The following is a 13,843-nucleotide window of genomic DNA, read 5'->3' as shown; positions in this document are numbered from 1 at the left end:
GGTGAAGACCAGCAAGAGCTTTCAGGGCTGCCACCTTCCGTGTGGGAAAAGGAGCCGGACGTGTGCCTTTTCAGAAACAGGCCCTGCCGAGGACGAGAGCCATGAGATGTTCCTCCTCTGGGCAAGCCCGGGCCCCAGATCCTGTTGTGCCTGTGAATAGGCTGCAGGGGGACGGTGAAGACCAGCAACAGCTTTCAGGGCTGCCACCTTCCGTGTGGGACAAGGATCCGTAAGTGTGCCTTTTCGGAATCAGACTCTGCCGAGGACGAGAGCCATGAGATTTTCCTCCTCTGGGCAAGCCCGCGTCGTGAATCCTGTTGTGCCTGTGAATAGGCTGCAGTGGGACGGTGAAGACCAGCAACAGCTTTCAGGGCTGCCACCTTCCATGTGGGACGAGGAGCCGGACGTGTGCCTTTTCGGAAACAGGCTCTGCTGAGGACGATAGCCATGAGATGTTCCTCCTCTGGGCAAGCCCGAGTCCCAGATCCTGTTGTACCTGTGAATAGGCTGCAGGGGGACGGTGAGGACCAGCAACATCTTCCGGCCTGCCACCTTCCGTGTGGCAAAATGAGCCGGACATGTGTCTTTCCAAAATCAGGCTCTGCCGAGGACGAGAGCCATGAGATGTTCCTCATCTGGGCAAGCCCGCGTCGTGAATCCTGTTGTGCCTGTGAATAGGCTGCAGGGGGACGGTGAGGACCAGCAACATCTTTCAGGGCTGCCACCTTCCGTGTGGGACAAGGAGCCGGACGTGTGCCTTTCCGGAAGCAGGCTCTGCCGAGGACGAGAGCCATGAGATGTTCCTCCTCTGGGCAAGCCCGGGTCCCAGATCCTGTTGTGCCTGTGAATAGGCTGCAGGGGGACGGTGAAGACCAGCAACAGCTTTCAGGGCTGCCACCTTCCGTGTGGGACAAGGAGCCGGACGTGTGTCTTTCCGGAATCAGGCTCTGCCGAGGAGGAGAGCCATGAGATCTTCCTCCTCTGGGCATGCCCGCGTCGTGAATGCTGTTCTGCCTGTGAATAGGCTGCAGGGGGATGGTGAAGACCAGCAACAGCTTTCAGGGCTGCCACCTTCCGTGTGGGACAAGGAGCCGGAAGTGCGCCTTTTCGGAATCAGGCTCTGCCGAGGACGAGAGCCATGAGATGTTCCTCCTCTGGGCAAGCCCGCGTCGTGAATGCTGTTGTGCCTGTGAATAGGCTGCAGGGGGACGGTGAAGACCAGCAACAGCTTTCAGGGCTGCCACCTTCCGTGTGGGACAAGGAGCCGGACGTGTGCCTTTTCAGAATCAGGCTCTGCCGAGGACGAGATCCATGAGATGTTCCTCCCCTGGGCAAGACCGGGTCCCAGATCCTGTTGTGCCTGTGAATAGGCTGCAGGGGGACGGTGAGGACCAGCAACATCTTTCCGGCCTGCCACCTTCCGTGTGGGACAAGAAGCCAGACGTTTGCCTTTCCGGAATCAGGCTCTGCTGAGGACGAGAGCCATGAGATGTTCCTCCTCGGGCCAAACCCGGGACCCAGATCCTGTTGTGCCTGTGAATAGGTTGCAGTGGGACGGTGAACACCAGCAACAGGTTTCAGGGCTGCCACCTTCCGTGTGGGACAAGGAGCCGGACGTGTGCCTTTCCGGAATCAGGCTCTGCCGATGACGAGAGCCATAAGATGTTCCTCCTCTGGGCAAGCCCGGGCCCCAGATCCTGTTGTGCCTGTGAATAGGCTGCAGGGGGACGGTGAAGACCAGCAACAGCTTTCAGGGCTGCCACCTTCCGTGTGGGACAAGGAGCCGGACGTGTGCCTTTTCGGAATCAGGCATCTGCCGATGACGAGAGCCATGAGATGTTCCTCCTCTGGGCAAGCCCGGGTCCCAGATCCTGTTGTGCCTGTGAATAGGCTGCAGGGGGACGGTGAAGACCAGCAACAGCTTTCAGGGCTGCCACCTTCCGTGTGGGACAAGGAGCCGGACGTGTGCCTTTTCGGAATCAGGCATCTGCCGATGACGAGAGCCATGAGATGTTCCTCCTCTGGGCAAGCCCGGGTCCCAGATCCTGTTGTGCCTGTGAATAGGCTGCAGGGGGACGGTGAAGACCAGCAACAGCTTTCAGGGCTGCCACCTTCCGTGTGGCAAAAGGAGCCGGAAGTGTGCATTTTCGGAATCAGGCTCTGCCGAGGACGAGAGCCATGAGATGTTCCTCCTCTGGGCATGCCCGGGTCCTGAATCCTGTTGTGCCTGTGAATAGGCTGCAGGGGGACGGTGAAGACCAGCAACAGCTTTCAGGGCTGCCACCTTCCGTGTGGGACAAGGATCCGGAAGTGTGCCTTTTCGGAATCAGACTCTGCCGAGGACGAGAGCCATGAGATTTTCCTCCTCTGGGCAAGCCCGCGTCGTGAATGCTGTTGTGCCTGTGAATAGGCTGCAGGGGGACGGTGAGGACCAGCAACATCTTTCCGGCCTGCCACCTTCCGTGTGGCAAAATGAGCCGGACATGTGTCTTTCCGGAATCAGGCTCTGCCGAGGACGAGAGCCATGAGATGTTCCTCCTCTGGGCAAGCCCGGGCCCCAGATCCTGTTGTGCCTGTGAATAGGCTGCAGGGGGACGGTGAAGACCAGCAACAGCTTTCAGGGCTGCCACCTTCCGTTTGGGACAAGGAGCCGGACGTGTGCCTTTTCGGAAACAGGCTCTGCCGATGACGAGAGCCATGAGATGTTCCTTCTCTGGGCAAGCCCGGTCCCCAGATCCTGTTGTGCCTGTGAATACGCTGCAGGGGGACGGTGAAGACCAGCAACAGCTTTCAGGGCTGCCACCTTCCGTGTCGGACGAGGAGCCGCACGTGTGCCTTTTCGGAAACAGGCCCTGCCTACGACGAGAGCCATGAGATGTTCCTCCTCTGGGCAAGCCCGGGCCCCAGATCCTGTTGTGCCTGTGAATCGGCTGCAGGGGGACGGTGAAGACCAGCAACAGCTTTCAGGGCTGCCACCTTCCTTGTGGGACGAGGAGCCGGACGTGTGCCTTTTCGGAATCAGACTCTGCCGAGGACGAGAGCCATGAGATGTTCCTCCTCTGGGCAAGCCCGGGTCCCAGATCCTGTTGTGCCTGTGAATAGGCTGCAGGGGGACGGTGAAGACCAGCAACAGCTTTCAGGGCTGCCACCTTCTGTGTGGGACAAGGAGCCGGACATGTGCCTTTTCGGAAACAGGCCCTGCCGAGGTCGAGAGCCATCAGATGTTCCTCCTCTGGGCAAGCCCGGGTCCCAGATCCTGTTGTGCCTTTGAATAGGCTGCAGGGGGACGGTGAGACCAGCAACAGCTTTCAGGGCTGCCACCTTCCGTGTGGGGCAAGGAGCCGGAACGGTGCCTTTTCGGAATCAGGCTCTGCCGAGGACGAGATCCATGAGATGTTCCTCCTCTGGGCAAGCCCGGGTCCCAGATCCTGTTGTACCTGTGAATAGGCTGCAGGGGGACGGTGAAGACCAGCAACATCTTTCCGGCCTGCCACCTTCCGTGTGGGACAAGGAGCCGGACGTGTACCGTTTCGGAATCAGGCTCTGCCGAGGACGAGAGCCATGAGATGTTCCTCCTCTGGACTTGCCCGGGTCCTGAATCCTGTTGTGCCTGTGAATAGGCTGCAGGGGGACGGTGAAGACCAGCAACAGCTTTCAGGGCTGCTACCTTCCATGTGGGGCAAGGAGCCGAACGTGTGCCTTTCCGGAATCAGGCCATGCCGAGGAGGAGAGCCATGAGATGTTCCCCCTCTGGGCAAGCCCGCGCCGTGAATCTTGTTGTGCCTGTGAATAGGCTGCAGGGGGACGGTGAAGACCAGCAACAGCTTTCAGGGCTGCCACCTTCCGTGTGGGACGAGGAGCCGGACGTGTGCCCTTTCGGAAACAGGCTCTGCCGAGGACGAGAGCCATGAGATGTTCCTCCTTTGGGCAAGCCCGTGTCCCAGATCCTGTTGTGCCTGTGAATAGGCTGCAGGGGGACGGTGAAGACCAGCAACAGCTTTCAGGGCTGCCACCATCCGTGTGCGACGAGGAGCCGGACGTGTGCCTTTTCGGAAACAGGCTCTGTCGAGGACGAGAGCCATGAGATGTTCCTCCTCGGGGCAAGCCCGGGTCCCAAATCCTGTTGTGCCTGTGAATAGGCTTCAGGGGGACGGTGAAGACCAGCAACAGCTTTCAGGGCTGCCACCTTCCCTGTGGGACTCGGAGCCGCACGTGTGCCTTTTCGGAAACAGGCTGTGCCAAGGACAAGAGTCATGAGACGTTCCTGCTCTGGGTATGCCCGGATCCAGGATCCTGTTGTGCCTGTGAAAAGGCTGCCGGGGGACGGTGAAGACCAGCAACAGCTTTCAGGGCTGCCACCTTCCGTGTGGGACGAGGAGCCGGACGTGTGCCCTTTCGGAAACAGGCTCTGCCGAGGACGAGAGCCATGAGACGTTCCTCCACTGGGCAATCCCGGGTCCCAAATCCTGTTGTGCCTGTGAAAAGGCTGCCGGGGGACGGTGAACACCAGCAACAGCTTTCCGGGCTGCCACCTTCCGTGTGGGACGAGGAGCCGGACGTGTGCCCTTTTGGAAACAGGCTCTGCCGAGGACGAGAGCCATGAGATGTTCCTCCTCTGGACAAACCCTGGTCTCAGATCCTGTTGTGCCTGTGAATATGCTGCAGGGGGATGGTGAAGACCAGCAACATCTTTCCGGCCTGCCACCTTCCGTGTGGGACAAGGAGCCGGACGTGTACCGTTTAGGAATCAGGCTCTGCCGAGGACGAGAGCCATGAGATGTTCCTCCTCTGGACTTGCCCGGGTCCTGAATCCTGTTGTGCCTGTGAATAGGCTGCAGGGGGACGGTGAAGACCAGCAACAGCTTTCAGGGCTGCTACCTTCCGTGTGGGGCAAGGAGCCGAACGTGCGTCTTTCCGGAATCAGGCCATGCCGAGGAGGAGAGCCATGAGATGTTCCCCCTCTGGGCAAGCCCGCGCCGTGAATCTTGTTGTGCCTGTGAATAGGCTGCAGGGGGACGGTGAAGACCAGCAACAGCTTTCAGGGCTGCCACCTTCCGTGTGGGACAAGGATCCGGAAGTGTGCCTTTTCGGAATCAGACTCTGCCGAGGACGAGAGCCATGAGATTTTCCTCCTCTGGGCAAGCCCGCGTCGTGAATCCTGTTGTGCCTGTGAATAGGCTGCAGTGGGACGGTGAAGACCAGCAACAGCTTTCAGGGCTGCCACCTTCCATGTGGGACGAGGAGCCGGACGTGTGCCTTTTCGGAAACAGGCTCTGCTGAGGACGATAGCCATGAGATGTTCCTCCTCTGGGCAAGCCCGAGTCCCAGATCCTGTTGTACCTGTGAATAGGCTGCAGGGGGACGGTGAGGACCAGCAACATCTTTCCGGCCTGCCACCTTCCGTGTGGCAAAATGAGCCGGACATGTGTCTTTCCAAAATCAGGCTCTGCCGAGGACGAGAGCCATGAGATGTTCCTCATCTGGGCAAGCCCGCGTCGTGAATCCTGTTGTGCCTGTGAATAGGCTGCAGGGGGACGGTGAGGACCAGCAACATCTTTCAGGGCTGCCACCTTCCGTGTGGGACAAGGAGCCGGACGTGTGCCTTTCCGGAATCAGGCTCTGCCGAGGACGAGAGCCATGAGATGTTCCTCCTCTGGGCAAGCCCGGGTCCCAGATCCTGTTGTGCCTGTGAATAGGCTGCAGGGGGACGGTGAAGACCAGCAACAGCTTTCAGGGCTGCCACCTTCCGTGTGGGACAAGGAGCCGGACGTGTGTCTTTCCGGAATCAGGCTCTGCCGAGGAGGAGAGCCATGAGATCTTCCTCCTCTGGGCATGCCCGCGTCGTGAATGCTGTTCTGCCTGTGAATAGGCTGCAGGGGGATGGTGAAGACCAGCAACAGCTTTCAGGGCTGCCACCTTCCGTGTGGGACAAGGAGCCGGAAGTGCGCCTTTTCGGAATCAGGCTCTGCCGAGGACGAGAGCCATGAGATGTTCCTCCTCTGGGCAAGCCCGCGTCGTGAATGCTGTTGTGCCTGTGAATAGGCTGCAGGGGGACGGTGAAGACCAGCAACAGCTTTCAGGGCTGCCACCTTCCGTGTGGGACAAGGAGCCGGAAGTGCGCCTTTTCGGAATCAGGCTCTGCCGAGGACGAGAGCCATGAGATGTTCCTCCTCGGGCCAAACCCGGGACCCAGATCCTGTTGTGCCTGTGAATAGGTTGCAGTGGGACGGTGAACACCAGCAACAGGTTTCAGGGCTGCCACCTTCCGTGTGGGACAAGGAGCCGGACGTGTGCCTTTCCGGAATCAGGCTCTGCCGATGACGAGAGCCATAAGATGTTCCTCCTCTGGGCAAGCCCGGGCCCCAGATCCTGTTGTGCCTGTGAATAGGCTGCAGGGGGACGGTGAAGACCAGCAACAGCTTTCAGGGCTGCCACCTTCCGTGTGGGACAAGGAGCCGGACGTGTGCCTTTTCGGAATCAGGCATCTGCCGATGACGAGAGCCATGAGATGTTCCTCCTCTGGGCAAGCCCGGGTCCCAGATCCTGTTGTGCCTGTGAATAGGCTGCAGGGGGACGGTGAAGACCAGCAACAGCTTTCAGGGCTGCCACCTTCCGTGTGGGACAAGGAGCCGGACGTGTGCCTTTTCGGAATCAGGCATCTGCCGATGACGAGAGCCATGAGATGTTCCTCCTCTGGGCAAGCCCGGGTCCCAGATCCTGTTGTGCCTGTGAATAGGCTGCAGGGGGACGGTGAAGACCAGCAACAGCTTTCAGGGCTGCCACCTTCCGTGTGGCAAAAGGAGCCGGAAGTGTGCATTTTCGGAATCAGGCTCTGCCGAGGACGAGAGCCATGAGATGTTCCTCCTCTGGACTTGCCCGGGTCCTGAATCCTGTTGTGCCTGTGAATAGGCTGCAGGGGGACGGTGAAGACCAGCAACAGCTTTCAGGGCTGCCACCTTCCGTGTGGGACAAGGATCCGGAAGTGTGCCTTTTCGGAATCAGACTCTGCCGAGGACGAGAGCCATGAGATTTTCCTCCTCTGGGCAAGCCCGCGTCGTGAATGCTGTTGTGCCTGTGAATAGGCTGCAGGGGGACGGTGAGGACCAGCAACATCTTTCCGGCCTGCCACCTTCCGTGTGGCAAAATGAGCCGGACATGTGTCTTTCCGGAATCAGGCTCTGCCGAGGACGAGAGCCATGAGATGTTCCTCCTCTGGGCAAGCCCGCGTCGTGAATCCTGTTGTGCCTGTGAATAGGCTGCAGGGGGACGGTGAAGACCAGCAACAGCTTTCAGGGCTGCCACCTTCCGTTTGGGACAAGGAGCCGGACGTGTGCCTTTTCGGAAACAGGCTCTGCCGATGACGAGAGCCATGAGATGTTCCTTCTCTGGGCAAGCCCGGTCCCCAGATCCTGTTGTGCCTGTGAATACGCTGCAGGGGGACGGTGAAGACCAGCAACAGCTTTCAGGGCTGCCACCTTCCGTGTCGGACGAGGAGCCGCACGTGTGCCTTTTCGGAAACAGGCCCTGCCTACGACGAGAGCCATGAGATGTTCCTCCTCTGGGCAAGCCCGGGCCCCAGATCCTGTTGTGCCTGTGAATCGGCTGCAGGGGGACGGTGAAGACCAGCAACAGCTTTCAGGGCTGCCACCTTCCTTGTGGGACGAGGAGCCGGACGTGTGCCTTTTCGGAATCAGACTCTGCCGAGGACGAGAGCCATGAGATGTTCCTCCTCTGGGCAAGCCCGGGTCCCAGATCCTGTTGTGCCTGTGAATAGGCTGCAGGGGGACGGTGAAGACCAGCAACAGCTTTCAGGGCTGCCACCTTCTGTGTGGGACAAGGAGCCGGACATGTGCCTTTTCGGAAACAGGCCCTGCCGAGGTCGAGAGCCATCAGATGTTCCTCCTCTGGGCAAGCCCGGGTCCCAGATCCTGTTGTGCCTTTGAATAGGCTGCAGGGGGACGGTGAGACCAGCAACAGCTTTCAGGGCTGCCACCTTCCGTGTGGGGCAAGGAGCCGGAACGGTGCCTTTTCGGAATCAGGCTCTGCCGAGGACGAGATCCATGAGATGTTCCTCCTCTGGGCAAGCCCGGGTCCCAGATCCTGTTGTACCTGTGAATAGGCTGCAGGGGGACGGTGAAGACCAGCAACATCTTTCCGGCCTGCCACCTTCCGTGTGGGACAAGGAGCCGGACGTGTACCGTTTCGGAATCAGGCTCTGCCGAGGACGAGAGCCATGAGATGTTCCTCCTCTGGACTTGCCCGGGTCCTGAATCCTGTTGTGCCTGTGAATAGGCTGCAGGGGGACGGTGAAGACCAGCAACAGCTTTCAGGGCTGCTACCTTCCATGTGGGGCAAGGAGCCGAACGTGTGCCTTTCCGGAATCAGGCCATGCCGAGGAGGAGAGCCATGAGATGTTCCCCCTCTGGGCAAGCCCGCGCCGTGAATCTTGTTGTGCCTGTGAATAGGCTGCAGGGGGACGGTGAAGACCAGCAACAGCTTTCAGGGCTGCCACCTTCCGTGTGGGACAAGGAGCCGGACGTGTGCCTTTTCGGAATCAGGCTCTGCCGAGGACGAGAGCCATGAGATGTTCCTCCTTTGGGCAAGCCCGTGTCCCAGATCCTGTTGTGCCTGTGAATAGGCTGCAGGGGGACGGTGAAGACCAGCAACAGCTTTCAGGGCTGCCACCATCCGTGTGCGACGAGGAGCCGGACGTGTGCCTTTTCGGAAACAGGCTCTGTCGAGGACGAGAGCCATGAGATGTTCCTCCTCGGGGCAAGCCCGGGTCCCAAATCCTGTTGTGCCTGTGAATAGGCTTCAGGGGGACGGTGAAGACCAGCAACAGCTTTCAGGGCTGCCACCTTCCCTGTGGGACTCGGAGCCGCACGTGTGCCTTTTCGGAAACAGGCTGTGCCAAGGACAAGAGTCATGAGACGTTCCTGCTCTGGGTATGCCCGGATCCAGGATCCTGTTGTGCCTGTGAAGAGGCTGCCGGGGGACGGTGAAGACCAGCAACAGCTTTCAGGGCTGCCACCTTCCGTGTGGGACGAGGAGCCGGACGTGTGCCCTTTCGGAAACAGGCTCTGCCGAGGACGAGAGCCATGAGACGTTCCTCCACTGGGCAATCCCGGGTCCCAAATCCTGTTGTGCCTGTGAAAAGGCTGCCGGGGGACGGTGAACACCAGCAACAGCTTTCCGGGCTGCCACCTTCCGTGTGGGACGAGGAGCCGGACGTGTGCCCTTTTGGAAACAGGCTCTGCCGAGGACGAGAGCCATGAGATGTTCCTCCTCTGGACAAACCCTGGTCTCAGATCCTGTTGTGCCTGTGAATATGCTGCAGGGGGATGGTGAAGACCAGCAACATCTTTCCGGCCTGCCACCTTCCGTGTGGGACAAGGAGCCGGACGTGTACCGTTTCGGAATCAGGCTCTGCCGAGGACGAGAGCCATGAGATGTTCCTCCTCTGGACTTGCCCGGGTCCTGAATCCTGTTGTGCCTGTGAATAGGCTGCAGGGGGACGGTGAAGACCAGCAACAGCTTTCAGGGCTGCTACCTTCCGTGTGGGGCAAGGAGCCGAACGTGCGTCTTTCCGGAATCAGGCCATGCCGAGGAGGAGAGCCATGAGATGTTCCCCCTCTGGGCAAGCCCGCGCCGTGAATCTTGTTGTGCCTGTGAATAGGCTGCAGGGGGACGGTGAAGACCAGCAACAGCTTTCAGGGCTGCCACCTTCCGTGTGGGACAAGGATCCGGAAGTGTGCCTTTTCGGAATCAGACTCTGCCGAGGACGAGAGCCATGAGATGTTCCTCCTCTGGGCATGCCCGCGTCGTGAATCCTGTTGTGCCTGTGAATAGGCTGCAGTGGGACGGTGAAGACCAGCAACAGCTTTCAGGGCTGCCACCTTCCATGTGGGACGAGGAGCCGGACGTGTGCCTTTTCGGAAACAGGCTCTGCTGAGGACGATAGCCATGAGATGTTCCTCCTCTGGGCAAGCCCGAGTCCCAGATCCTGTTGTACCTGTGAATAGGCTGCAGGGGGACGGTGAGGACCAGCAACATCTTTCCGGCCTGCCACCTTCCGTGTGGCAAAATGAGCCGGACATGTGTCTTTCCAAAATCAGGCTCTGCCGAGGACGAGAGCCATGAGATGTTCCTCATCTGGGCAAGCCCGCGTCGTGAATCCTGTTGTGCCTGTGAATAGGCTGCAGGGGGACGGTGAGGACCAGCAACATCTTTCAGGGCTGCCACCTTCCGTGTGGGACAAGGAGCCGGACGTGTGCCTTTCCGGAAGCAGGCTCTGCCGAGGACGAGAGCCATGAGATGTTCCTCCTCTGGGCAAGCCCGGGTCCCAGATCCTGTTGTGCCTGTGAATAGGCTGCAGGGGGACGGTGAAGACCAGCAACAGCTTTCAGGGCTGCCACCTTCCGTGTGGGACAAGGAGCCGGACGTGTGTCTTTCCGGAATCAGGCTCTGCCGAGGAGGAGAGCCATGAGATCTTCCTCCTCTGGGCATGCCCGCGTCGTGAATGCTGTTCTGCCTGTGAATAGGCTGCAGGGGGATGGTGAAGACCAGCAACAGCTTTCAGGGCTGCCACCTTCCGTGTGGGACAAGGAGCCGGAAGTGCGCCTTTTCGGAATCAGGCTCTGCCGAGGACGAGAGCCATGAGATGTTCCTCCTCTGGGCAAGCCCGCGTCGTGAATGCTGTTGTGCCTGTGAATAGGCTGCAGGGGGACGGTGAAGACCAGCAACAGCTTTCAGGGCTGCCACCTTCCGTTTGGGACAAGGAGCCGGACGTGTGCCTTTTCGGAAACAGGCTCTGCCGATGACGAGAGCCATGAGATGTTCCTTCTCTGGGCAAGCCCGGTCCCCAGATCCTGTTGTGCCTGTGAATACGCTGCAGGGGGACGGTGAAGACCAGCAACAGCTTTCAGGGCTGCCACCTTCCGTGTCGGACGAGGAGCCGCACGTGTGCCTTTTCGGAAACAGGCCCTGCCTACGACGAGAGCCATGAGATGTTCCTCCTCTGGGCAAGCCCGGGCCCCAGATCCTGTTGTGCCTGTGAATCGGCTGCAGGGGGACGGTGAAGACCAGCAACAGCTTTCAGGGCTGCCACCTTCCTTGTGGGACGAGGAGCCGGACGTGTGCCTTTTCGGAATCAGACTCTGCCGAGGACGAGAGCCATGAGATGTTCCTCCTCTGGGCAAGCCCGGGTCCCAGATCCTGTTGTGCCTGTGAATAGGCTGCAGGGGGACGGTGAAGACCAGCAACAGCTTTCAGGGCTGCCACCTTCTGTGTGGGACAAGGAGCCGGACATGTGCCTTTTCGGAAACAGGCCCTGCCGAGGTCGAGAGCCATCAGATGTTCCTCCTCTGGGCAAGCCCGGGTCCCAGATCCTGTTGTGCCTTTGAATAGGCTGCAGGGGGACGGTGAGACCAGCAACAGCTTTCAGGGCTGCCACCTTCCGTGTGGGGCAAGGAGCCGGAACGGTGCCTTTTCGGAATCAGGCTCTGCCGAGGACGAGATCCATGAGATGTTCCTCCTCTGGGCAAGCCCGGGTCCCAGATCCTGTTGTACCTGTGAATAGGCTGCAGGGGGACGGTGAAGACCAGCAACATCTTTCCGGCCTGCCACCTTCCGTGTGGGACAAGGAGCCGGACGTGTACCGTTTCGGAATCAGGCTCTGCCGAGGACGAGAGCCATGAGATGTTCCTCCTCTGGACTTGCCCGGGTCCTGAATCCTGTTGTGCCTGTGAATAGGCTGCAGGGGGACGGTGAAGACCAGCAACAGCTTTCAGGGCTGCTACCTTCCATGTGGGGCAAGGAGCCGAACGTGTGCCTTTCCGGAATCAGGCCATGCCGAGGAGGAGAGCCATGAGATGTTCCCCCTCTGGGCAAGCCCGCGCCGTGAATCTTGTTGTGCCTGTGAATAGGCTGCAGGGGGACGGTGAAGACCAGCAACAGCTTTCAGGGCTGCCACCTTCCGTGTGGGACAAGGAGCCGGACGTGTGCCTTTTCGGAATCAGGCTCTGCCGAGGACGAGAGCCATGAGATGTTCCTCCTTTGGGCAAGCCCGTGTCCCAGATCCTGTTGTGCCTGTGAATAGGCTGCAGGGGGACGGTGAAGACCAGCAACAGCTTTCAGGGCTGCCACCATCCGTGTGCGACGAGGAGCCGGACGTGTGCCTTTTCGGAAACAGGCTCTGTCGAGGACGAGAGCCATGAGATGTTCCTCCTCGGGGCAAGCCCGGGTCCCAAATCCTGTTGTGCCTGTGAATAGGCTTCAGGGGGACGGTGAAGACCAGCAACAGCTTTCAGGGCTGCCACCTTCCCTGTGGGACTCGGAGCCGCACGTGTGCCTTTTCGGAAACAGGCTGTGCCAAGGACAAGAGTCATGAGACGTTCCTGCTCTGGGTATGCCCGGATCCAGGATCCTGTTGTGCCTGTGAAAAGGCTGCCGGGGGACGGTGAAGACCAGCAACAGCTTTCAGGGCTGCCACCTTCCGTGTGGGACGAGGAGCCGGACGTGTGCCCTTTCGGAAACAGGCTCTGCCGAGGACGAGAGCCATGAGACGTTCCTCCACTGGGCAATCCCGGGTCCCAAATCCTGTTGTGCCTGTGAAAAGGCTGCCGGGGGACGGTGAACACCAGCAACAGCTTTCCGGGCTGCCACCTTCCGTGTGGGACGAGGAGCCGGACGTGTGCCCTTTTGGAAACAGGCTCTGCCGAGGACGAGAGCCATGAGATGTTCCTCCTCTGGACAAACCCTGGTCTCAGATCCTGTTGTGCCTGTGAATATGCTGCAGGGGGATGGTGAAGACCAGCAACATCTTTCCGGCCTGCCACCTTCCGTGTGGGACAAGGAGCCGGACGTGTACCGTTTCGGAATCAGGCTCTGCCGAGGACGAGAGCCATGAGATGTTCCTCCTCTGGACTTGCCCGGGTCCCGAATCCTGTTGTGCCTGTGAATAGGCTGCAGGGGGACGGTGAAGACCAGCAACAGCTTTCAGGGCTGCTACCTTCCGTGTGGGGCAAGGAGCCGAACGTGCGTCTTTCCGGAATCAGGCCATGCCGAGGAGGAGAGCCATGAGATGTTCCCCCTCTGGGCAAGCCCGCGCCGTGAATCTTGTTGTGCCTGTGAATAGGCTGCAGGGGGACGGTGAAGACCAGCAACAGCTTTCAGGGCTGCCACCTTCCGTGTGGGACAAGGAGCCGGACGTGTGCCTTTTCGGAATCAGGCTCTGCCGAGGACGAGAGCCATGAGATGTTCCTCCTTTGGGCAAGCCCGTGTCCCAGATCCTGTTGTGCCTGTGAATAGGCTGCAGGTGGACGGTGAAGACCAGCAACAGCTTTCAGGGCTGCCACCTTCCGTGTGGGACGAGGAGCCAGACGTGTGCCCTTTCGGAAACAGGCTCTGCCGAGGACGAGAGCCATGAGATGTTCCTCCTCTGCGCAGTCCCGGGTCCCAGATCCTGTTGTGCCTGTGAATAGGCTGCAGGGGGACGGTGAGGACCAGCAACAGCTTTCAGGGATGCCACCTTCTGTGTGGGACGAGGAGCCGGATGTGTGCATTTTCGGAAACAGGCTCTGCCGAGGACGAGAGCCATGAGATGTTCCTCCTCTGTACAGTCCCAGGTCCCAAATCCTGTTGTGCCTGTGAATAGGATGCAGGGGGACAGTGAAGACCAGCAACAGCTTTCAGGTCTGCCACCTTCCGTGTGGGACGAGGAGCCGGACGTGTGCCTTTTCGGAAACAGGCTGTGCCAAGGACAAGAGTCATGAGACGTTCCTGCTCTGAGTATGCCCGGATCCAGGATCCTGTTGTGCCTGTGAAAAGGCTGCCGGGGGACGGT

The sequence above is a fragment of the Accipiter gentilis genome, unplaced genomic scaffold (assembly GCF_929443795.1).
Source record: "Accipiter gentilis unplaced genomic scaffold, bAccGen1.1, whole genome shotgun sequence".
NCBI classification, from domain to species: domain Eukaryota; kingdom Metazoa; phylum Chordata; class Aves; order Accipitriformes; family Accipitridae; genus Astur; species Astur gentilis.
The sequence above is the reverse complement of the archived record's forward strand: the minus strand, read 5'-3'. Positions refer to the sequence as shown.